This window comes from Polyergus mexicanus, unplaced genomic scaffold (genome assembly GCF_030449975.1).
Source record: "Polyergus mexicanus isolate NDT 795.1 unplaced genomic scaffold, iyPolMexi1.0 SCAF_5, whole genome shotgun sequence".
Taxonomy (NCBI): Eukaryota; Metazoa; Arthropoda; class Insecta; order Hymenoptera; family Formicidae; genus Polyergus; species Polyergus mexicanus.
Window position 1 is genome coordinate 9320612 of NW_027223325.1, and position 23529 is coordinate 9344140.

The 23529-nt window shown below is 41.0% G+C and overlaps 1 long non-coding RNA gene across 1 annotated transcript; it reads left to right on the forward strand.

The window, feature by feature from the left end:
- The first annotated feature begins 11727 nt into the window (after positions 1-11727).
- Positions 11728-21406, forward strand: LOC138933074 (uncharacterized). The gene is made up of 3 exons (XR_011446918.1): positions 11728-11775; positions 18986-19204; positions 20632-21406. It is a non-coding gene; the product is annotated as an uncharacterized lncRNA (long non-coding RNA).
- Positions 21407-23529: the final 2123 nt, after the last annotated feature.

Consider the following 23529-nt stretch of genomic DNA (forward strand, 5'->3'; position numbering starts at 1 on the left):
AGCAGCAGCCACCGTGGGTCTTGAGCTCGTCAAGTCGCCAGCTTGGAAATTGCTTTCCTCATTTATAACCAGGCCACTGTCCGACCCTTGTTCGCCTTGTCCCCTTTCTCCACGATCTTAGCCCCTTCCCTCCAATCTTCTTCCCCAATGTTCCTCCCCTTTCGCCTTCGCTATCTCTCTTCGTTTTCGTATATCGCCCGTTTTCTCGCTCATCCCCTCATCGACCATCGATCCTGTATAATCCGTTGTAATACCTTTGCCTCTTGCGAGTCGGCCCATTTTTTATTATCCGACTCCGATCTTTGATAAGTGATGATACGCGCCATACGGTACCGCGCGTCACGTATCGATGAAAGAAAGATTATAATTCATGACAGATCACGGACAATAAAGCCGTCTTTAACGTGTTAACGATAAAGTGTTCGCCACAGGCAAACACTTCTGCACTAATTTCTGAGATATATTAAGCAACGTTCTCTTGCTATTATGAGATTTAAAATTTTATTAACTTGAAGCAAGTTTCAAAAGCATGGTAAAGATAATTAGAAAATGATTTATTATTGTCTAATTATTCTAGATTATGTAATCTTTGATTTTTATAGCAAGAGTGATGGTTTATTTTGAACAAAAAACACAGTATCGGTATCGAAGCGAGACGAAATCGTCTAAGAATTAAGATATACGTGTAAAATATATCCCCAGCTTTTCCGCTTTCGAGTTCTCGATCCAAAAATGAATTTAACTTTAGATTACACTCTGTCCGTGTACAGTCGTGATTATCCAAAGCCTCGTGTCTATCTAATGGACTTGGGTTAACTTAGTAAACAGGATTAAGATTTCAAGCGGGCCTCGATATGATCTTTCCTTAAGAACTCAATTACACCGTATTCCCGGCTAAGGGCCAGACATAAACGGGAGAAAGCTCACGTGCAACGCGACACAGGCAACCCGATTACAGAACGTTATGTCAGATGGCGGATTAAACGTGCGCACCCCGCACTGCGATCAGCCGCATCGGAATTACAGAAGATCTACGGCCGATCCCGATAAAAGCTTTCCGCGTCGTCCTCTTTTACCGCATCATTCATTTGCATATCTCCATTTGGATCGGGCATTGTGAGGCTCGCGAGTAAACATCCGCATCAAAGTCCCACGATCCCTTTCCTCAAATCCTATTTTAGTCGGAATATCATTTTAGAGCAGTCAATTGTCGGCGAGAAATATATTAGTCGCGCTCGAAACGTTCGATTTATATAAAATGTTCCTCCTGTGTTCCGCAAAATATTTTTATAAAGCGAGAAAACTCTCTTCTCTATCGGGGAAATTATTTTTTCTATAACAAGAATATTAATAAAATTATAAATTTAATTGAATATAAATAAATAAATAAATAAATAAATATAATTAATAATTAGAGATTTATAAAATAATAAATAAAACGAACGATAGATAAATCCAATATCTCAGAATATCATGTAATATTTAAATTCTTATTTTCATATAAATATAATATGTTAACGGCTTTCAACCAAGAAATAACGAACGAGAAAATTTCGCTGAAGAACGCGTTCTCGCGGCCTTACATCGGCGTTATGTGTCACGAGTTCGAATGGAGAGCGGAACGAAGGCGGATACTATCGGCGCGGAGGAAAGCACCGAGAGCGGGAAAGGAAGAAGAAGGATCGGGGGCTGCGAGTTGAGAGAATAATTATTCGCGCTTTTGGTATCCGCAATTACGCAGTAGTTGCGACGTGCAAAAATCGACGATTCCAGCGAGGCACAGTTCTTAAGCCGACTACAAAGAGAAGACTCTAGAAAGGGACTCATTTGCGAGGTGCGAAAGAAAGACATTTTGCTCGGATGGAGTCATTCGTACGGCAGATAAAGCGTCGCATCGAGCGTACTAAATTACGCTCATATTACACATAGTTGGTGGCACGAATTTCGATTATCAACTTATATCATAGAAAATATTTTATGTAATGTATCAATAATGATTATTCTACAAATAATAAAGAAAGGAAAAAAAAATTATAATTTTTATAAATCGATAAATTATCGTAAATATATAAGTATAACGTGACAGTTTAATCCACCTTCTTTCCCCCCCCCCTCTCTCTCTCTCTCTCTCTCTCTTTGGGAAACATATAGTACTTTAATATATAAGACAAAAAAGTCGAAAGAATGGACGAACGATCGTGCTATCTAGAGGGAGGGCAAAGAACGACAAAGTAGCAAAGGCGAGTCGGCGAAATCGTGCGCATCGTCGAGAAAGAAGTCAAAATCAGCATTGGAAAAAGAGAACGACACGGTCGGTATGCCGATAGGAAGATACTATCTACGTTCTCTTCGGAAATTGACGATTCGAAAGACGCAAGTTGTAAAGACAGGAGAAAGAGATGAGAGGGAGAGGAACGAGAGAAAGACGGATTGACCGGGTAGCGTCTGTCGAGCGATCAAAGGAAGAGAGAGTAAGATGGTCGAGGCAGAGGCTGCTATTTATGCCGTTCGGAAATCGAAGGCGCGAACCGAAGCTTGTTCCGGTGCGTCGTCGATCGAGCGTAGACGAGGAGCGTAGACGCTTTTCGAATCGAGAGGGGAGAACGAATCAAACGAACAGCCGCGACGACCGAGAGGCTACGAGAGCGCGAAGTCGAGCGAAGGTAGACAAAGGATCGCCGAGTCGTACGGTTAGACTCGGGAGGAGGGTGAAGATGGGAAGGTTGGAGGAAGAAGAACGAACGAAGAAGATACTATCGACGCCTCTCGGAAATCGACGTGCCATGGAACGAAGGCGTGAAGAGGATGAGGACTAGGGATGAGCGAGCTGAAAGAGAAAGACAAATTGACGGAACTAACGGCCAGCTCGAACGGAATAGAAGAGGAAGAAGGATGAAGGAGGTTGCTATTTACGCTCTGCAGAAGTCGCCGACTAAAAGAGGGCTCGTTCTCCCGATGAAGGACAACAGGGAAGAGAGACGGAGAGGAGATGAGAGGTTGAAGAGGAAAGGATGGAACTAACCGCGTATCATGGACGAGAGCGAGATCAATCGGAAGGAAAGTGCTATCGATGCTCTGCAGAAAACGATATAAAATGACGTAAAACGCAGTGAGGCTTAAGTAATCTAGAAATAGATCTCGGAGATGAGAGATTATGACAAAACTACGGTGCATTTGAAAAGAAGGAAAGATGAAGGGTTGTCATGTCAAATAATGCGGTATTTCGAATGCTTTCCAGAAATATGATGACAAGAAAAATTACTCGAGTCAAAAAATCGAAGAGACAAATATTGAAGAGATGAAATTTGCAGTAGGATAAAAATTGTGTCAAATGATAAAAAAAAAAAAAAAAGTAAGTGTTAGAAGATTTAAATATTCGTAACTATGTAATCAAGCTCTTTAAGGAGATAGGATATGAACATGAATATTGACAAAAATCGAAGATGTTACGCAGAATTCGAGACTCGGGCGCTTGATTAAACGCGGGAACGGCGCGTGATAAACGAGCCAGCGAGGCGGCCGAGCCAACAGATGGAGGGAGAGGGGAAAAAAGAGCGAGACGCGTCGACGATACCACATACTTCGTAAAGAGCAACCGAGTCTGAGAGTGTTAGAGTGAAGACTGTTAGAGATAGAAGATAAAGAGAAAAGCGTTTGTAGAGAAAGGGAGACGGAAGCAACGCTGCACTATCTACGAGAACGCATACGTACTCCATCGCGCGCCTTCGAGGCATAGATTGCAGCTTACGAGAAAGAGCGCGGGAAATGACGAAGAAGAGGAAAGAGAAGGAGTGGGGAAGGGGGGGGGGAGGGTGAGAGAGAAAGGGAGAAACGCGAGAGAAGATGCGCGCGAGTACAAAGAAAAAGGGAAGAAAGAGATTAAACGCGGGACGATGGCGAAAAAAAAGACGAGATTCCAGTCCGTTAAAACACACGGGCCCCAAACCCCCCCCCCCTCTCTCCTCATTCCACCACCCCCGTTATGGCACACACGTTCCGGAATGAACCAGATTATTGGCTGAACCCTGACCGTGGAATTACGCATTCGGTAAAAAATTTTCTCCCGCGAGGTTAACCGAGAAAATAAGAGAGATAGAGAGACAGAGAGAGAGAAAAAGAATGCGTACACCGCCTGCGTGCCCCGCCGAGGACCTTCGTCTCTGTCCCCTCTCGCACCCTTTGTATGCCGTCTTCTCCTCCCCCCCTTTCGGTACATGTGCCCCGCGAAGATTTCTCATGGATGTACGTGAGCGTTCGTGGATGTGGGTGAGCGTCCTGAGAGCTGAGGTGAAATCCGTAGCCAGGGTTGTTGGAGGTAGGGAGGATCCGGGTCACAGATCAGCGGGCCCCGCGTGAGGCAGCGTCGGGAACCCGCGGCGGCGGAGGGGCCCCTGGGTCTCATCGAGAGCGCGTATCGCGAGCAAAACTCGCGGCTCCGGTCTACCTGATTATCCGCCTATCTTCCTTCCTTCGCTCTCTCGTATACGCGCGCGCCTCTCTTTCCTTTAGACCATCGAGTTTTTCCATCCTTCTCTCTCGCGGTCATCCCGGTCTTCTACTTCGCGTCGTGCTATCCTATGCGGCTATCGTGCGTGCTTCCATCTTCCTTCCTTCCTTGCTCCACGCTTTCTACTATACATTCCGCTTTGTCCTCTCTTCTAGCCCGCTCCCTCCCCGCCCCTCCTTTCCAGACCCCGTCTTTCTATTTCCCTCTCATATCGCTATTCGTTCCTCTCGCTAGTTTGTTCCCTGTTCGTTGTTCTCTTACCGGCGCGGAGCGATGCCACCCTGAGGCCGCATTCGTTTCCTTCGTTCTTATTCGCCCCCTCCTTCTCCATCGGCCAGTTGGAAGATGCTTCGTCTCTCTGTCTCGGTTTGTAGAAGAAACGCATCGAACCGAGACGCACCGTAAGCTCACGCACTTCACCTTCTCCTCCTCGTATTCCGCCCTCTACCTTTCTTCTCCTGCTTCTCTTCCACGTGTCTTTTGCTTTTTCTTCTTCTCCTTCTTCTTCTTCTTCGTGCTATCGTAACCTTGTTACGTAGAATCCTCCTCTTCGTATCCATCTATCCGTCCCGTCTTTGTAAATGAACGTGCTTCTTTGTCTGAACAACATGACGATCCTTTATACTCTCGTTGGCGTTATCAAGGGGGATGATGATACCCCTGATTGCCGGGGGAGAGGGGAGAGAGCGTCCTCTTCGTATATTTTTTGGTGATTATTATTATATATATATGTGTGTGTGTGTGTTAAATTCTATACCTCTCTCTCTTTCTCTATCTATCTCTGTCTCTTTCTCTGTTTCTCTCTCTCTCTCTCTCTCTCTCTCTCTCTCTCTCTCTCTCTCTCGCTTTTTCGTTCATGGGTCTCTAAAAAATATTTCTTTATTCTTTGATATTATTATCAAATTTTGACATATTATTAATATCATTGCCAATTCTATTTCAATCTTAATTCTTCACTTTTGACGTTTCCTAAAAAAACTATTGCCCAATTAAAAATTTAAATACCCAAACTTTACATTTTCATCGTTAATCGTTTATTAATTTTAATCTCGAAATTACGCAATTCCTTTGTGTCTCGCGAATCCTGCCATTGTAAACTGTATCGAGCGCACGATCATCGCCAATGTCCATTTTCCCACGGATGGAGGCCGGCCCGTAAGAGCCGCCGAACGGCATCGCCAAGAATTTTTCATCGCAGCGTAGCTGGTGCGGCGCGCGCGTTAATTGGATTGCTGTATTAAAAAGATTCGCAAATACACAAACGCATATTAATTTCACGGCGAGCGCGAACGTTCGTTCCTACTCCACGACGTCTCGACTCCGATTGGAAATGCGAGCGGACCCCCTGACCTTTCGCGAACATACCCGTTACGCCATGCCTCCACTCTACGCATCTTTTTTATCGCCGATCGGCGAGCGGTAATAACGTAAATTCAGTGCCCTAGCTGCCGCTACGTAGGAGACGTACAAGAATCCTCTCCCCTCCCCCCTTCCTCCTCCCGCCGCCCTCGTCCCCTCTTGATCGGCGAATCCGCTTAAAAGCCGCGCACGACTAAGAACCTCACGGCTCGGATTCCATCGGGACTTTGGCGTGTCGATAACGGGAAATCTTCTATGAGTTTACCCCAGGAATGCTCAACGACATTATCTATTTCAACGGACGAGATATGTAGGATACCTTGCTAACTGTGCGCTTCTCATTTTAACGATATGCCGGATGTTTTAGAGATCGTTAAATTAATCGTCATTCATGTGAGAACGATTTTAGAATGTATTTTGCCTTATTTATCTTTCTATTTTTATATAGAAAATATATTATTAAATAAGAAAAACAATTATTCTTTCATTTCTCAGTATATATATTATTATCGTTTTGCCTATATATATTCCTTTCGCATTACTTTTATTAATATCGTTTTGAAGGTAAACTAAAAGTTAAATATTAATGCTACGTAAAAATGTTCTTATGAATTTTCCCATTCAAAGAAATATCATCGACGTTCTCTCACACAATAGATTTAAGAGGAGAGAGATGCATATATACTTTTCTTTCTCGTTAAAAAAAAAAAAAAAACACGATAATTTTTATAATATCGAGAATTATCTTGTTCGATGTTAAAACATTGCGCAATTTTTGTGGAATTAAAAATTCTTTGATTTAAATTTTAATTTAAAGTAAATTTTTGGATTCTAAAGATTAAAATAGGAATATCTACTAAATTCTTATTCGAGTAATATTCCAATAATATTCATAATTGTCATATTCAATATCTCTAGAAAAAGAAAAAAATGTGTGTGATTATATATTTTATTGTCTATATATATATTAATAAATAATATATATTATTTATTATATATGTATTATAATATATTAATATATATTAAAACTAGAATGCAAAAAGTAGTTTTTTAAAAATATGTATTTAATATATCCATGCGCACGCATACACAAAGGAGATTCTCTTTCATCATCAAAAAGTTCAACACTTCAAGAATAAATACGCCGCTTCTGTTCGCGAGAAGGAGAGCACGCTACGCATACTATGGAAAATCCGGAAAAATCGCGGGAAACCTGCACCGTCAATCACAATCCCCTGGAGTTTTTTTCTTCGACATATTTTTACAACGACAGAGCAACATTTTCGCTGCGAGTTTCTAACGAATAATTAGAGGCGCGCTATTACAAGCGTAGATGTACACACAAGCTTGCTATCTTTACCTCAATAATATATCGAAATATCAATAAAGTTCTTTTCGCTTCGATAGTCAATATTTTAAATATTCTCTGCGCTTGATATTTTCAGTATCAATTGATAATTTATTAAATATTAAATAAATATTCTCATGAAAGATAATAAATGCTAAAAAAAAATTTTTCGCAACTCCTTTAAAATCTCTATTATTTTATTAAAAATCAAAATTGTTTAATTTCTTGAATAAAAATATTATCCGCAAAAAAGTTTTTATTAAAATATGATATATTAAATAATATATCAAAGAAATTAAAAAAAAATTTTAGATCTCTGATATATTATTGGTATCAACAAATTTATCTCCAATTGCGTAAACATAAAGCTGATATCTTTTCTTACGTACCAATATCAATATTTCACCCGATATGACAATTTTGCGTGTATACAGGAGCGACATTATGTGCTGAAATCCACTCTTATAGTCGGCGGATCCGAGACACGAAGAAGTCGATAGTTATAGGCATACGAGATCATCGAGCGCGGGAGAATCTCGACACGCCCGGAGTTCACGCTCCAGCCGATGGGGTCATTGAGCAGCCTACTCGACAACAAATCATTGCTAATGATCTACTCGTACCTTTGCAGTTACCGTGCCTTATACCGACCTAAGGCATCCCTCGTTGCACCATAACCGTCCCCCCCCCCCTTTTCCCTCCCCGTCCCATCATACTTGTCATGGGACAGAGCATGACATGTCCGCGGAACGTAAAAAAAAAATGCTCCAACCGATAGAATGAGAAAATGATGAGAGAATGGGAACACGTTACGCTTGAGTAAAATAATCAGTATTTAATAATTTCGAAAAAATAAGTTATTCAATTGTGTAAATAATTCTTTGCAAAACGAATTATATAAATCAATTATTCTTTTTGCTGTAAAATTATTATTTCAGGTTTGCAGATAATACATGTAATCAACGTCTAAATTTAATATAGAGAATAAATCTTGATCTTCTTGAATAAACTAAAGATTTATATCAATCATATATCAAATTGTGTAGGAATTTTCTAACGGAGTTTTTTAAATTTTCCGACATACTTCTCTTGACAAAGTCAGTCACTATTTTCAGCGATTAGATAACAAAGTTTGCGCAATACCGACAAACGTCTGGCGAAATACACGATCGGATCTGTTACTCGTAAGTTGTCGCTTAATTAAATACAAAAGAATAAATAATGTACGGACTATAGCGCGGAGGCGAAAATGAGACAACAATTATAAGCGGCGGATGACCTCGGTCGTGAAGAGGCAGAGAAATTACGGACGAGAATTACGAACTAATATCTCGCGAGAGCGAAGGCGGAAACCATGTGGACGACGACGACGACGACGACGACGACGGATCGTCTCGGTGCGCAAATACGAACCTCTGTACGCGGGCGTCCCTGGGGGTCAACCCGGGTCAAAGAGAACTCCGCGGCAATATATATATATATATATATATATATATATCGATGCCGCGATGCCCCTCGTTCCGGTCCGCCGGGAGACCGTCGTGTTCTTAGGGAAACTGATCACGGGCGTCGATCAGCGTCGAAGGAACTGCTCGCCGATCTTATAGACGTGACAAGAGATCTGTTCGTTTTCTGCGAGCGATATGAAATATATTTCATTTTGTATCAAAGTGTATATATTTCACTTTATATCAAAGTACAGGTATTTGTAATGCATTTTTTTTTTTTTAATTATCTAAATGTATCGATAATTAGACATTTTATTTTCGAATAATTTTGAAATATATATAAAGATGTAAGTGCTTAAATATCTTACATCTTCAGAATAAATAGATCCGCGTATGTTAAAATGTATTTCTTCGTTCCGAAGAATATTTTACAATCCAAGGATTCTTGGTATCGCTTTTCGTTTGAGAATTTTATATAACAGTATCCAAAATCAAGATATCGATTCTATAATTCAAGTGAGGGTGAAAAATGAGTGAGTTTACTAAAAAATTTATAATTTCATTCATTCAAACCTAATAAATTCGTTCATTTTTGTAATCGTTACTTGAATTACAGAATCGATACCCTAGAAACGAAGATTTATTATTTTTAAAGATTGAGAAACGCTGTCGCATACATTTCAGCGTCGAGAGATTCACGGAAAGTCGTACCGCTCATAGCGGTTGTTAATCGAGTATTTCGCATCGCGCTCGTCGATCCGGGATATCGGCAGCGGTCGGCCGAGGTTCACGGCGGGTCACGGCGACGTTCGTCGGAGCGATTCCACCTACGCGACCGTTCGCTCTCTCGGCGAGAAGCGAGAGAAGAGGGGAACGGAATCGAAAAATGTCCGCGGGCACCGTTAGTCGTGCGCGAGAAGCGTGCCCGCGGTCACGCGTGCGTACGCGCTTACGTGTAAAGCACGTATGTGGGTGCAACGCCGGCCGGAGCGAGTAATGTCCTTTGTGTGTTGCGTGGTAATAACGTTTTCTCTCTTTCGCTATACGCTCGCCGGTCTTCGAGCCGCGTTAATAACGAGATCGCGATATTCGCGTAGATAGCACGATGTAATATATCGCGCAACGATATCGGCCCCGTTTTTGTCGCCGAGCAATGTGTGATGGGGAGAGACGGTGTTGCAACAGGACGGCTGATTTATAAACTAGACTGAATTAATATAAGAATACATATATATATATATATATGTATAATGTATAATGTAGAGAGACGAAAGAGAGAGAAGAAAAAAATGTATAACGCATTAAATCGACGTAATAAAAATAATTCCATGATATCCGTCAGAAAAGGGAAACCGGATGCGTAGGTGTATTTATACTTATATATATATATATATATTATATATAATATATTAATATTCCAAGGAGAATAGCGATCTCCGTGATAAGCGGATTTACGCGTCGCAGCGCGCGCGTTGCCAGCTTCGCGCGGAATTATTTCCCTATCCGATCGTACGCATGTGCGTTCGCTCTTACAATAGAAAGAGTAGTCTCTTGGAACTCTCTCTCTCTCTCTCTCTCTCTCTCTCTCTGGGGTGAAGGCTTTAGAGAGAAGAGAGACAGGGTAGAGAGAGGAGAGTGTAACTGGGGGAGGAATGGAGGGGGATTGAGGGGGGACGCAGTGGGCGGTTCGGCGTGCGTGCGTGATCGTGATCAGGATCGTGAGGTAAGATAGCGAGGTCGCCATCATAAGGTTCTCGTGTACTATACGGGGTGATCCAAATCTCACGGTCGGAATCGTTCGGCGAAATCCTCGTGCGGGGAGAACGTGCCGCCGTATTTTTTTTTTCCCTCTCTTCTCTCCCTTCCCCCCTGTTTTTCGAGAGCGTACTTTACCGTAGAGCGAGCGGCGTGCCCGCGGAATTATCGATCTTCAGCGCGACCGCGGCGCGTCGATCCCGTGCCCTCTCGCGCGTCCGTCGAGAGGATAAACTCAAAATGCCATGGGCACGAACGGTATGTAACTGGCAATTGGTTATCATCCAATATTCTACTAACGATAATGCAATTTCATACACATCCCGTAGCTGACCGGTGATAACTTTTTATCTCTCAGTGAATTTTTCGAGAACGCGAACAGCTATGAAAATATTTGAAAGACCGGTTTGGAAAAATAATTTATACGATATATAATTTTCGGATAAAATTTTGAATTTTAATACAATTAAAAATCATATCAACTGTACTCTTAATATTTCCAAAAGGAATTGTAATCGCGGATTCTTCTATATACGTATTAAACAGCCGATTTCTGACGCATTACTCTCCATAGTAATAATAACAAAGGAACTACGCTTAGAATATCTAAAAAGAAATTATGTTACTTGAGAATTTGGCAACTGAAAAATATTAGTTTTTTTTTTTTTTTTAATAATCTAGTAGTAATTATTGGGAAATTATCACTACTTAAAATCTATCGCTAATGTTAATCCGTCTTGTAATTAAATTCTGTTCTCAGCAAATCTTTCTCGCGTTCGAAATTCTAAACAATGCGGACGATACAAAAATTTGCAACAGTATATTCGAAAAGCCGCGAGACTTTCCGGCATTGTTTACGCTCGCGTAAATTACGACGCGATATAAATTATCGCGAATCGGTGATAAATACTGGAGAGAGGAAGAAGGGAGCGATAAGGCACGACGATACCGATGGTATCCCGCGCTCTCGAATTCTGTCAGTCAGTCTCCGCGGCATTTAATATCGTCGGCGTCTGCATTTACGCGGCCATTCGGCGCCGATTTATAACTACGAGCCGTCACGGCATAACCGCGGAGAGTAGAGAGAATTCGACGTGGCGTTAACGGATTCCGGTTATCCTTGGTGCCGCGAGTCGCCACTGAAATGTCTTCGGAGATCATTTCGCGGGGAGTAAAGATCGCGGGTGAGGTCGGATCGAGAGCGGTAGGCAACGAACGGAGAGTAAGGTGGAAGGAAAATGAGATTAAGAGAGAAGAAAAGAGGGAGGAGGAGGGAGAAGAGAAAGGAAGAGTAGGAGCTGCGCGGTGGTAAAGAGGTAGACGGGACGGAAGAAGCGGCGGCGGCGGAAGAGACGAAGGTATTGTTAGGAGGGCGGACGAAGGGCGGGTGGGTTCTGTCACGTTTCGCATTGCACGCACCAGAACTTTGTGCGGAGGTTGCGCCGGGCAAGAGAGAAGCGGATCCTCTTCTGCGAGAGGAGCTGCCTTCTGTGAGAGAGGAGCTGATCACAAGCGCGATCTCGCCGTCCATGGACGCCGCGGAGGATCACGACTTTCGACGTGATCCGTCGTGACGACTATATACCCCACCCGCATTCGCGTTCGTGCCGATATTATTATTATATCCTTCGCGAGCCACGTACAGAACGAACATTCCTGCCGCGTGTATCTGATATCGCTTGTCCTTTTTATCGCGGCTGTCCGTCCCTCCGTCGATTCGTCCTTTCGAATTTAATCGCTAAAAATAGATAATCGGATCAATCTATCGACGTATCCGATATACTCAAAAGTATTTCCGAAAAAATATTTTAAAGATAATAGTTTTATTATTTCCTTTTAATTATGTTGTTAAAAAACGCTTACTTTGTCCGCGTTTCCAGTTTATAAACAGATTATTCTCAAGTTATTTCAAAGAAACTTAATGTAAAAATTATTATACTGTCACATATTAATTTAGCTATAAATCTTTATTAAGTTATATTCTATTCTACGAAAATAGTAAAAGGGGAAAATGTATTTCGTTTAATAGTATTAATTAAGGGAGAGCCTAATGCAAAATAAAAGTAATCTAAGTAGAGTGTGTGTGTGTGTGTGTGTGTGTGTGTGTGTGTTAAACATTTAGAAAAAAATATTGCATAACTAGAATTTCTGTTATTCTTATTCCTTCATTTTTATACTCCTTCATCCATATTTTATGTTATTTAAAATTAAATATCGTGTACTCTAAAATAAAAATATTACAATATGTATAAATAATTGAGATGAAGAAAAACAGTAATAACGTACCTACAATAAAATAATTAAATGCCATTTCGAGTTTGTCTTCGTTTATAGAAAAATACGGCATGCCTAGCGGCGTGACAGTTTTCATTCTCGCGAAATCAATCTCGGTCAGCAGATTTTTAATAGCAAACATTGAAAAGATGAGAGGTAAGAGACCGAACGTAAAAAAAAAAAAAAAATCTCGAAATGTAATTTTTGAAAAACGTCAAAGCTTCGCGCGCCGTTTTACTGGAGAGCCTGAAGTTTTAACAAGCTTGGTTCATAGAACCCTCGTATTTCTACTGCGAAACGAAGTGGGGTGGAAGGCGGATTCGTGATCTCGGTAATAATTCACGCCAGTCGCTCGATTTTTAGAAAAATGAAAAAAGATCCCGCCATCCCTTCGTCGCTCGCTATTATCAAGGCTGGGTTGGTGACCCCGCGATTAAACCATCCCTGATTTAGACGCAGAATCGCCACAGATTTCGCACGTATGATTTCTTTATTAATTTAGCGTCAATTTTGTTCTTAACAAAAATCTCATTAAATATGTTTACTTTTTCCATCAATTCTTTAACGTTCAACTTCGTAATCAAGCCTTTAATGTAAATTTTCTAAAAACGGAACCTTATAATTTCAAACCATCCATTCGCGATTATAAAATTTAATTCGCATGAATTTTTGCATTTTTAATTACTAAAAAAAAAAAAATGCAAACTGTACTCACATTGATAAGTAAAGAAAGAAAAGAATAAGAGAGCTACGCGACACCGTGTACTCGTTGGATGTAACACGAAGTAGAGAAGTTGGGGCGAGATAAAGGGGTGGAGTTTACACCCATAATTCACGCTACTCTCTGTTATTCGGTCGCGATCGCAAAGTTGTTATTAAGAGGACACCAATAACGTTACCGATACAGCTTTATTACGGAGCTCGCTTAATGGGCTCCGCTAAGTTGAGCTATCGATTTATAGCCCTGATTTATAGAGATTCAGTCATTTGCAAGCGCTCTCGCACCGTCGAGCTCTTCGGGGCCGTCAATACGCGCGCGTGCGCGCGTAACGTCAAGAATTATTCGCGATACTCTCGAAGGCGTGCAAGGGTTAATCAAGCTCGATCGTTACGAGCCTTGAAGATCGATCGTGGCGGATGAAGACGTGACGCGAAACGATCGACTCGTGTTCGACAATACAAGCGTACTTACCAGGCGTTTCAGCCATTATACGCAGGTGCGGATGCGATGCATGACTTGTAATGGCGAATAGTAACATCGCTTCCATGAACCGCTCGACGAAATTCACACCTCTATCAACTCTGTAAACAAATTTAAAAACACGTGTCACATGTATAAAATTAATATATTTAATATTAATAATTATATAAAATTGCATGTGTAATAACTCTGTATCTATTTTATATTTAAAAATATATATAAAATTTGGGAGAGAGAAGTAAAATAATTTTTCTTTACAAAATTTGATACCAATTTTTTTTTTTTTTTTTTTTTTTTTGAAACCCAGATTGAGGAATAAAACTGTTTTCTCCTGGAAATATATCCGATATAATTCTGTCCGACGAATTCTCCCGCGAATCAGAGATCGCGTAGAACGACCGTATAGACCGGAATATTTTCGAGCGCGAGAGGCAACGACCTTCCGCTGTAGGAGATCCCCCAACGGCTACGCCATTTCTCGGCCGATCGTGAGTCAGCTCTAGTACGGTTCGCGGCTCGATTGCGGCCCGCGCGCAGATCTTCGCTCGATTTTAAATTAGCCGACTTTTAATACGCGTGCTATTGCATGTTCCGTGGATAAGCTTCGTGCACGCCTGCCCTTTCCCCGGTCTCGACGCGCAAAGCGCGCCGATTCATTTGCCCCCCTATCTCGGCGCGGCGAGCATGTACTATTATATGTACGCTCGCGATACACGACAACGTGTATACTGGTGCACCGTAACTCGCGCCCATCTCTTTACACGGCGATATTTAAAGGACTATTTATCGATCGACCGATAATATCGATGCTACGATATCGTAAATCCTCGCTCGCCATCGGTTGTGCGTTACGTCCTAAAGCATGGAAAAGCTTCCATTAATCTTAAGAATTATTTAATCTCCCCACAATACACGATCCATCACGGTTAATTTATTTAATTTCTCTTAATCAATTAAACCATGAAAATATTTAGCTTACAATTTGATACGTATATTATCAGCTAATAGTATTTTCGTAAACGTAAACGGCAAGATTCCTTTGCCCTCTGAAATTGTTCGAGAAAGACGAAAAGAGAAAAGAAAATATGTTATAAAATCTATTTTACATGAAAATTAAAGGACAAATCTGTCGGAAGAAGCATCATGCCGAGAAATAGAACCCGTCCCGGTCGACTTTTGAAGGATTAAATTCGTCGAGACGTACTCTCTCTGTCCTATAATTACTCGAAACGAGATAGTCCGATGATACGCGACTAGATGAGAAACGCAAGAAAATCCCCGCGACGGATAAAAGAGAAAGGGGGCTATCCGTAGTAAGGCAGCACTCGCCGATATTTGCGCGGCAAACGCGAGCACGCGATTACGCCGGACGGTGGCGGCGGTGCGGGATCTCTCTCGCGATCGCTCCGAGGCACTCGCGGTGCTCTCGCACTTGGCGAAATAATAGCTCGCGGACAGACTCGCTCTCGTGCTGTATTTGATTGTGGCAAAGTTGTGGCAGCAAAGCACCCAGGCGCCGAGGAGCGAGAAGCAGCGACGCACGAGCCCCCCGTTACGCGCAAAAGTTGCCCGCCGATAATAATCTCGACGCTGTACTCTTTTCTTTCTTTTACTTCGCGCCTTGGACGCGAGATACGATTCGCGTGTGAATTATGTGGCGAGGCGTGTGGAATTAAAAATCTACGCACTAGTTCGCCTCAATTAATCAAAGTAATTTACGCGCGCAAGAGCCTGGAAGCAATTAGGATGATATCGTGTCGTGCGCATCGCGCGTTTTCTGAATCTTCCAACGGCTATATAACGCTGCGAATTTTTATTAACATAGTATGCGTATCGTGCTACCAAACGTAAATCATCACCTGCAAATTCCGACTCTTCAATCATTATGGAAAATTCGTATATCGGGATATTTAAATCTCTATGATTTGTGTCAAATTATTTTACACACACATATATATATATATATATATATATATATATATAAGTGACATAAATGATACATATGTACAGACAAGAAAGACTTGAAATATAATAAAAAATGTACCTACATGTGTATACGTTTAAAAAAATATTTTTCTTATCTGCCGCAACATGCTCTACATAATCTATGCAACAAACATTGATCAGAGGAATTAATCATTATCAAATGAGATACTTTGTCTGTACTAAGTGACCATCTCTTGGTGAAAGCAACTAAACTGTACTGGCGCATACATTAGCCACGCATCAAGCTGCATCATGCATCAATATTCGCTGATGCATTGAGCTGAACTGCGATAAATGTTGCAGATTTATGCGGCGCGATTAGAAAGTCAATTTAAGATCGTCGGCGAAAAAATAACAATGTAATGCATAATTAACGGATACATATAACGTAAAATCTTTATCGTGAGAGCTATTAGAACGAAAACAATGTTGCTTTTGGAAGAGGAAGAGAGAGAGAGAGAGAGAGAGAGAGAGAGAGAGACTCCTTATATGTAATAAAAATCTCATATCTTATTTTTATTAACAACCTATTTAAATCTATTTCTTTGTGGAAATATTACACATACACAAAACTAAAAAATTACTGCTTAGTATTTGAACTTGTTAAAGAGAATAAGATTAATTTCTAAATAAGATTAATTAAGCATTATAAAATATACAAAAGGAAAAATTGCGAAAAAACAAAATGACGGATAGAATAAAATTGAAAAAAAAAAAAATAAATCAATAAAATTAAAAAAGTATTTGTTATACAGCTTTGTTGAAATTTTCGTATAACTCGATTTTAAAAACATTAACTTTTCTACTAACGGTTTTTAATTATAACGAATAGAGAAAGAACTTATATGAATCATTTGAAGCTCGGATTTACGCATCCCCGAAGCGATATAGGTAACGCACGATCCTTCGTAGCACGTACTACCGTCGACCTATGACACGCACGCTATAAACAATCCTCGAAAGCAGTAAATGGATATGTGCTGTCACGCGGCGCCGAGTTGAAAACTGACCATGCCCCGGATTGTCTCCCCTCGCGAAACGCTTATTGGATGCGCGTCATGCTCCTGTGCCAATAGGACCCACAGGATCGTCGGTAAATATTTTCCGCTTCATCGAAATAGATTTTCCACAACGGTGGCCAGCGTAAGTTGATCTCACTGACGTTTGTACATACGCGTATCGCGAGGAATCTGACGGCGTTGGTATTGTATCACGCTCGCATTAACGTATGACGAAGAAATGGCTAAATCAGAGAGAACAATAGAGGTAGTATCGCGCGAAAGACGCGATAATCGAATGAGAATCGCGAAATGCCAAAAATCCCACGGATCGTCGAAATTTCGCGAATCTGGTATATTGGAATTAAATGCGACATTTTAACGACGTCCAAGTTGCTCGGCGGCAACGCCACCGTCTTAAGTAACATAATTCCGCATTTATCTAGATTTTATTACGGAAATTCGTACTCTCTCTCTCTCTCTCTCTCTTTTTCTGCGGAGTTTCCTTGCGAAGCGAAAATCATATCTGCCTTGACTTAATAGTTTTAAAAGATAGTCGGCATGCAACTTTAAGAAGACTTCCCTCAATTTAATCCTCGCCCGTCGAGTTCGTTCGTAGACGTCTCCTTACGCTTTCGAGAAGAGCAGTCCCGCAAAGTTTCTTTGGAGAAACGGACATGAAAGGCGTAATGCTATGCCACTTTGCGGGATGGTATGTAGCGGTAGCTTCTGCCAGCTGGTTCGTTTATAACGCTGTTCCGCAAATTCTTAATTCCTTAGGCCAGGAATTTGTCTTCGCGCGACCACATTTGTCCCTTTTCACATTAATTCGTGTTATGCTAGTTATATATTAAAGGATGCTAACCAGGAACAAAAATATTTTTATTGTTCTCTCTATCTAATCGTAAGATGTATAATTTATCATATTATATAATCTATATATTATTTTATTCGCAAGCTTCGCGATTTGGCTGCGATGAAAATGAACGACATTACGCGTCCACATTAAATTCTCGCTAATAACTCACGACGATACGGTGATCATTTTCAATTTACAACACGACTCGATATAATCATTCCCGGCTCTCTTATATTTCAATAAACTATTAGCGGAGCACCGCTGATCCAATTTATGCAAGATACGAAATTCAGACGTTTTATTAACGCTACGGTCCTAATTTCGTCCGCTTTTCGTCCTCTCGTCGCGCTATTCGGTTCCCTCCAAGTTCGCCTTTGAGAAACGGACGCGAGAAGAGAGAAGCGTAATGCTATGCGACTTCGCGAGATAGTTGATGCACGTGGGGGCGGGTAGTTGCTTTACGGGAGCGAGTTACAAGCGAGATCTTCGTAAGCTGTAAGATGATACCCTTCTTCCCGTAGCATGGGTCTGAGACGAAGGTCGTACGAGGAGAAGGCAGCCAACACGGCGAAACTTTTGTTATTAAGACTCTCTTGAGAGAGAAGGGGAGCGAAAGAACAACAGAGAGATAAAGAGAGAGAGAGAGAGAGAGACGCGAATGGGGACGATCATGTGTATTAGGAAACGAAGTCGCTTGGTTTCGTCGCAACTAACATCTCCTATATACCAGGTTAGCCAAGCAGTTCGCGTTTCAGAAACGTGACGCGATAACGTACGCGTGATGCAAATGTACGCGCCCGGCATCAAGACGGAAGTAGGCGGAGAATAATAATTTGAATCGTTAATTCGATAAGACATTTTCACAATACCTTAATTTCGTGCTTTTGACCTTTATATATATATATATATATTTTATATTTTAATAATTTTTTTTTTATTTCCTTATAATATTTTACCAAGTATATTTTTAATATTGTGATATATATACAGATCTCAATATTAAAAATATTATTTCAAGTATATTAATTATTATTTTAAGATATTATTTTAATATAAGAAAATGAAAAAGAATTATTTCCTCGAAATTTGTCGAAAGACGTGGCAAGCAAGCCTAACGATAATCTATATTGAAACTATGTACATAATTCTTGCGACAGGAAAAGACTTTTTTCTTCTTCTTCACTCTCACATCGTGAAAAGAATATCAATTGCATTTAAGTAATACATATTATTGTACGTGATTGTTGCAGCGCGCCGTATGTTTTCCCGTGCCACCGCAAAACTCGCCATCGCGTCCGCGACGAATCGGCGAGAAAATTACGACGCGCATGGCCGCGGAAATCGGCGAGACCGAAAGGAAATTAATAGTTCGTCCCGGATGCCGGTACTCCTGCCGTGGGACGCGCCGCATACGTTGATGTTACCGTTTCCCGTTGTGCTCTTCCTCGCAGGAGAATCGAGCGAATCTCGTAAGCGACTGGCATCGATTCTTTTCTCATATATTCGTACGTAATGTGCACACGTTCGTAAATTTCAAAAGACAAGTATAATTAAATGACGATCGATCGCGTCAGAAATTTAACTCGCAATTTAATTCTGAACAAAAAATTTCCTATAAACATGGATCGAAATATGCTTCCTTAAGAAGTTAATCGCTCAAAAACCTTTGATTAAAAGGAAGAGCCAAAGGTGAAAAGAAAATGAAATAAAAAGAAAATAAAACTTAAATAAATTTCTTGAAAGGACGATCGAAATAAAAAATAAAAATGTTTCTCTTTTATGAAAATAAAATTAATTTTTTTTAACTAAAATAGCACGTAATAGTAGAAAATGAATAAAGACGTGAAAAAATTAACTGTTCTCAAAATGTCCCCCCCTAGCTCCAATACACTTTCGGCATCGATCTAGTCGCTTTACGGATTTCCTCCTGATTCAACTTTAATCGATCTAACGATAAGTGACAAAAGCATTTTTTGTACGTTTGAAACTGGTTATATCAAAATCTATGGAGCGTACAACGATCATTTTGATCTCGTTTGAAAGATAATTTAATTTTCTACAACGTTTGTTTCGGTACTTTTTGTTAAAAGACGCACATTTTCCATGATATTTGGAAAAATGTGTAAAATAATCACAAATTTTCAGACGTTTTTGAGCGATAACTTCTTAAGAAAGCATTTCTCCATCCATGTTTATAAGAAATATTTCGTTCAGAATTAAATTTCCTATAAGATTTCAAAGTCTGGCGGGAATGTTCGGGGCCACCCTGTATATAGAATAATTATATTTTTTACATATTTTGTTTATATATTTTATATATATTTTATATATATCGACGAATATGAAGATCTAAATATTACATCAAATTTCATTTTTATTTTTACATATTCCTCTTGATATTATCGAGTCCTGAAAATATTCGGAGCCGTTCGCTCAAGTGATGTCTAGAGCGGATGCTGAACAAGATTAGAAGCGCGTTCCCCGACGAAGGTAATCTCGAAATTGAGGAGACGCCGAAGCCGAATCGCTTACAAAAAAAACCGGTCGCAACGGAGCGTGTGTATTCGCGGCTGTCATGCGTCGCGTGCGTGCGTTGCGTGCGTGCGCGACCGCTTGGTCCATCTATTCGCTCGTCCGTCCACCCGTCTATCCATTCGACGATTCGTTCGTGCGTGCATGCGTGCGTGCGTGCGTGCGAAGAGGATTCGGTCGGGATGAGTTCCTAGAAATGGCGTGCGGTATCATCCGGCACCATCCCGTCAGCTGCGTAGGTGATGTAGACACGCACGTCTCGCACGCATCGTCTCCGCTCTCTCGCACACGCACGCGGCGCAGATATACCTACGTATCGGAGCTTGCGTATATTATACACGAACACGATTCCATCTTTCCATAGACCGATCCAACGCGAGAAAGGCCACCAGGTAGGTAGATAGATAGATAGATTTCGCCGTGGCGATGCAAACGACAGGAGACGGACTCTGGGAACGACTCTCGATGGTGAAGGTGGTGGACGAAGAGAAGCTCCGAGGAGGTCGAAGAAGAAGAAGCGGGGAACGAAGCCGCGCGGGGGCCGGAGGCGAGCATCGAGGTGGAAAAGGAGGAGGAGGAGGAGGAGGCAGGAGGCAGGAGAAGGCAAGAGGGAAGAGTAGAAGGGCAGCAATCTCGCGGTAATCTAATTTCAGCGTGCGGAGGGTTCTAGGAACGCGGCGTGACATTAGCGAACCACCTTCAGCATCGTCCGTTCTCTCGTTCTCCCTACGTGTCTCCCTCTTCATCTTTCTCTCTCTCTCTCTCTCGCTCTCTCTTTCTTTCTCGTTTCACCTACCACGCCATCTCCACCACCTCCATCGGCTTTTACGCCAAGGGAGGCTATCTCCTCGTCTGGATACCGACGCCGAATAAAGCGGTTCGACGTTTACGCCGACTCGGCCTAACGAGTAATCCCACCACTCGACCCAATTTAAGCGCATCCCTTACGCTCGATACTCTTCTCCCGCAGACGCCGTATTTCGGTACTGTCGGTACCTCTACCTCCTTATATCGAGATATTTTCTAGAAAGTATCGATGTTTGTGATATTGCAAATGCGAAAAATGTGTATGAGAAATTGAAATGACATCGATTTTACATTTCAGCCTAGTATTGAATCCCAAAATTTTATTTTTTATTTTCGTCGATTAACATAAAAGTAAAAAAAAAAATATATATATATATATATATAAGATTATATATTATTAGTGTAAATGATTTTTATTCATAAAAATAATTAATTTTGAAAAAATCTTTGAAAAAGATATAACAATAAATTTATAAAATATTGGTTAATTTCCTTATTAATATCTTTAATGAAATATTCTTATCGTAGACTGTTGATGCTATGCGAGATTTTCGTTGCACTTTCCGCCAACGAACGGCGATCGCTAAGAGAATTCACCAGACAGGTGCACGCATAGGCAATTCACGCCAATTCCGGAATCGTCGTGAGGAATGGCGGCGGCACGCGTGGGAGATAAGTCGGACGGCTGTGCTACCATTAGAGGCAGTAATAGCCAGTGCAACGTCAACCCAAGCATGTCGATTCCCCGGGTTCCTTTAACAAGACGATTTTCGCCGCGTGTTTAACATTATTTACCCACGACCGTCCGATTCTCATCTCGCGTTGTCACTCCGCGCTACTGATATCGGACAGATAAACTCTTCTCGCGTGAAATTTTATATATTTTATATAAATGTCAATATTTTTTAACCATCATGTTTGACGCTAAAAAATGTGCTACATAAAATTAAATTTAAAAAATCGATAGTAATTTAAAAAATGTGCAAATGGAAAATAAAATCTTCAATTTTTAAAAATTCCGAATATCTTTCCAACAAGTTTCCATTTCCAAAGATTTTATTTTCAATTTTTCATTTTTCTTAAACGTGGTTCTTTCGAATGCTACTTCTACCGGACATATGCGAAAGAAAGCAACGAAAAAAAGATTCAAACATCTAGCAGATTTCTGTGCTGACACACGTTGTATATAATGAATGAAAAATAATATAGGATTCATAGAAATCCTTCATCCTGATTTCGAAAAAGAACGGAAAATCTCGCTCGCGCAGCTCTTCGATACGATTCGTACAAACAAAGCGGGACTCTTCACTCGCTTTTATCTTCCGTTCGTAGGATTTTAAAAATCTCTGCGGTTAGGTCCTCCCTTCTTCCCTTCCCCATCCCCGTCCCCGAATCTTTCTATAGTCCACGAAACGTCAATGTGCGCTCATTTCGTCTGAAGATCTACGACCGCCTATAAATTTAGATCTAGCGGCCGTTAAGTGACAAGCGTATTACATTCATACATATGGTATCGTGACATTCGAACCCCCGAGAAGGATCCATAAATCGCACGTAGCGGCCGGTCGTGCGTTCTTCCACAAATCCATAAATCCAAAAATCCATAATTCGTATTGCGCACCGTTATGCGCGCGCTCTATGAAAGGTGTGGGGGGGGGGGGGAAATTTCACGCCAGCATTTACAGCAATATTTTATGATTGTCTTGACCACGCGCGGCTGTCATATGCGTGTCCGCGTGTTTCCTATGCATTTCTCTTCCCCAAGAGTCACATCGTTCCTCGTTTCGTCAATACACCGAGATTAACGGCAATCCGTATAACTTGGTGATATTGAATAAGTGAAGATAAGAAAAGTGAGAGAGGCGAGTAATTTTCGTCGTGAAATTGTGACTCGTCGCAGAGAAAATAGGTATAATTAATTCACCCTCCTTGAATTTTTTTTTTTTTTTTTTTACACAATCTTCTTTTTACTTTTAATATTTTATAATTCTCATTTATTTTTGAATTCCTTCTTTCTCTCTCCTTATCAAATTTGGAACGATAGATGCATACGTTCGAGGATTGTTTTCCGTAACACCCGCGATCGATGAGGAGGGAAGAGAAGGCGCGCGCGAAAGTGCATTCGGGCTCGTAAAAGTGATAGGCGATCACGTAAATCACTGCGGCAAGATGTTAGGTAATGCCGATTATAGGTAGATGCGCTTTGAGACTCCTTATATACACCGTCGAACAGTCAGACTCCTATGTGGGCGCTGAAACACGTTTCCCGATATCATATACATACACGCTTGTCCCTTATCTCTCCGGCATCGCGAGAATTCGATTCAGCAGGGACTAGTATTCAGCGAATAATAAATTATTTTTCTCGCAGAAGACAATGGAATATGACATTTGTGTTTGATATTAATACAGAAATTATCCTGAAAAATGTTAATTTATTTTATATAAAAAAATG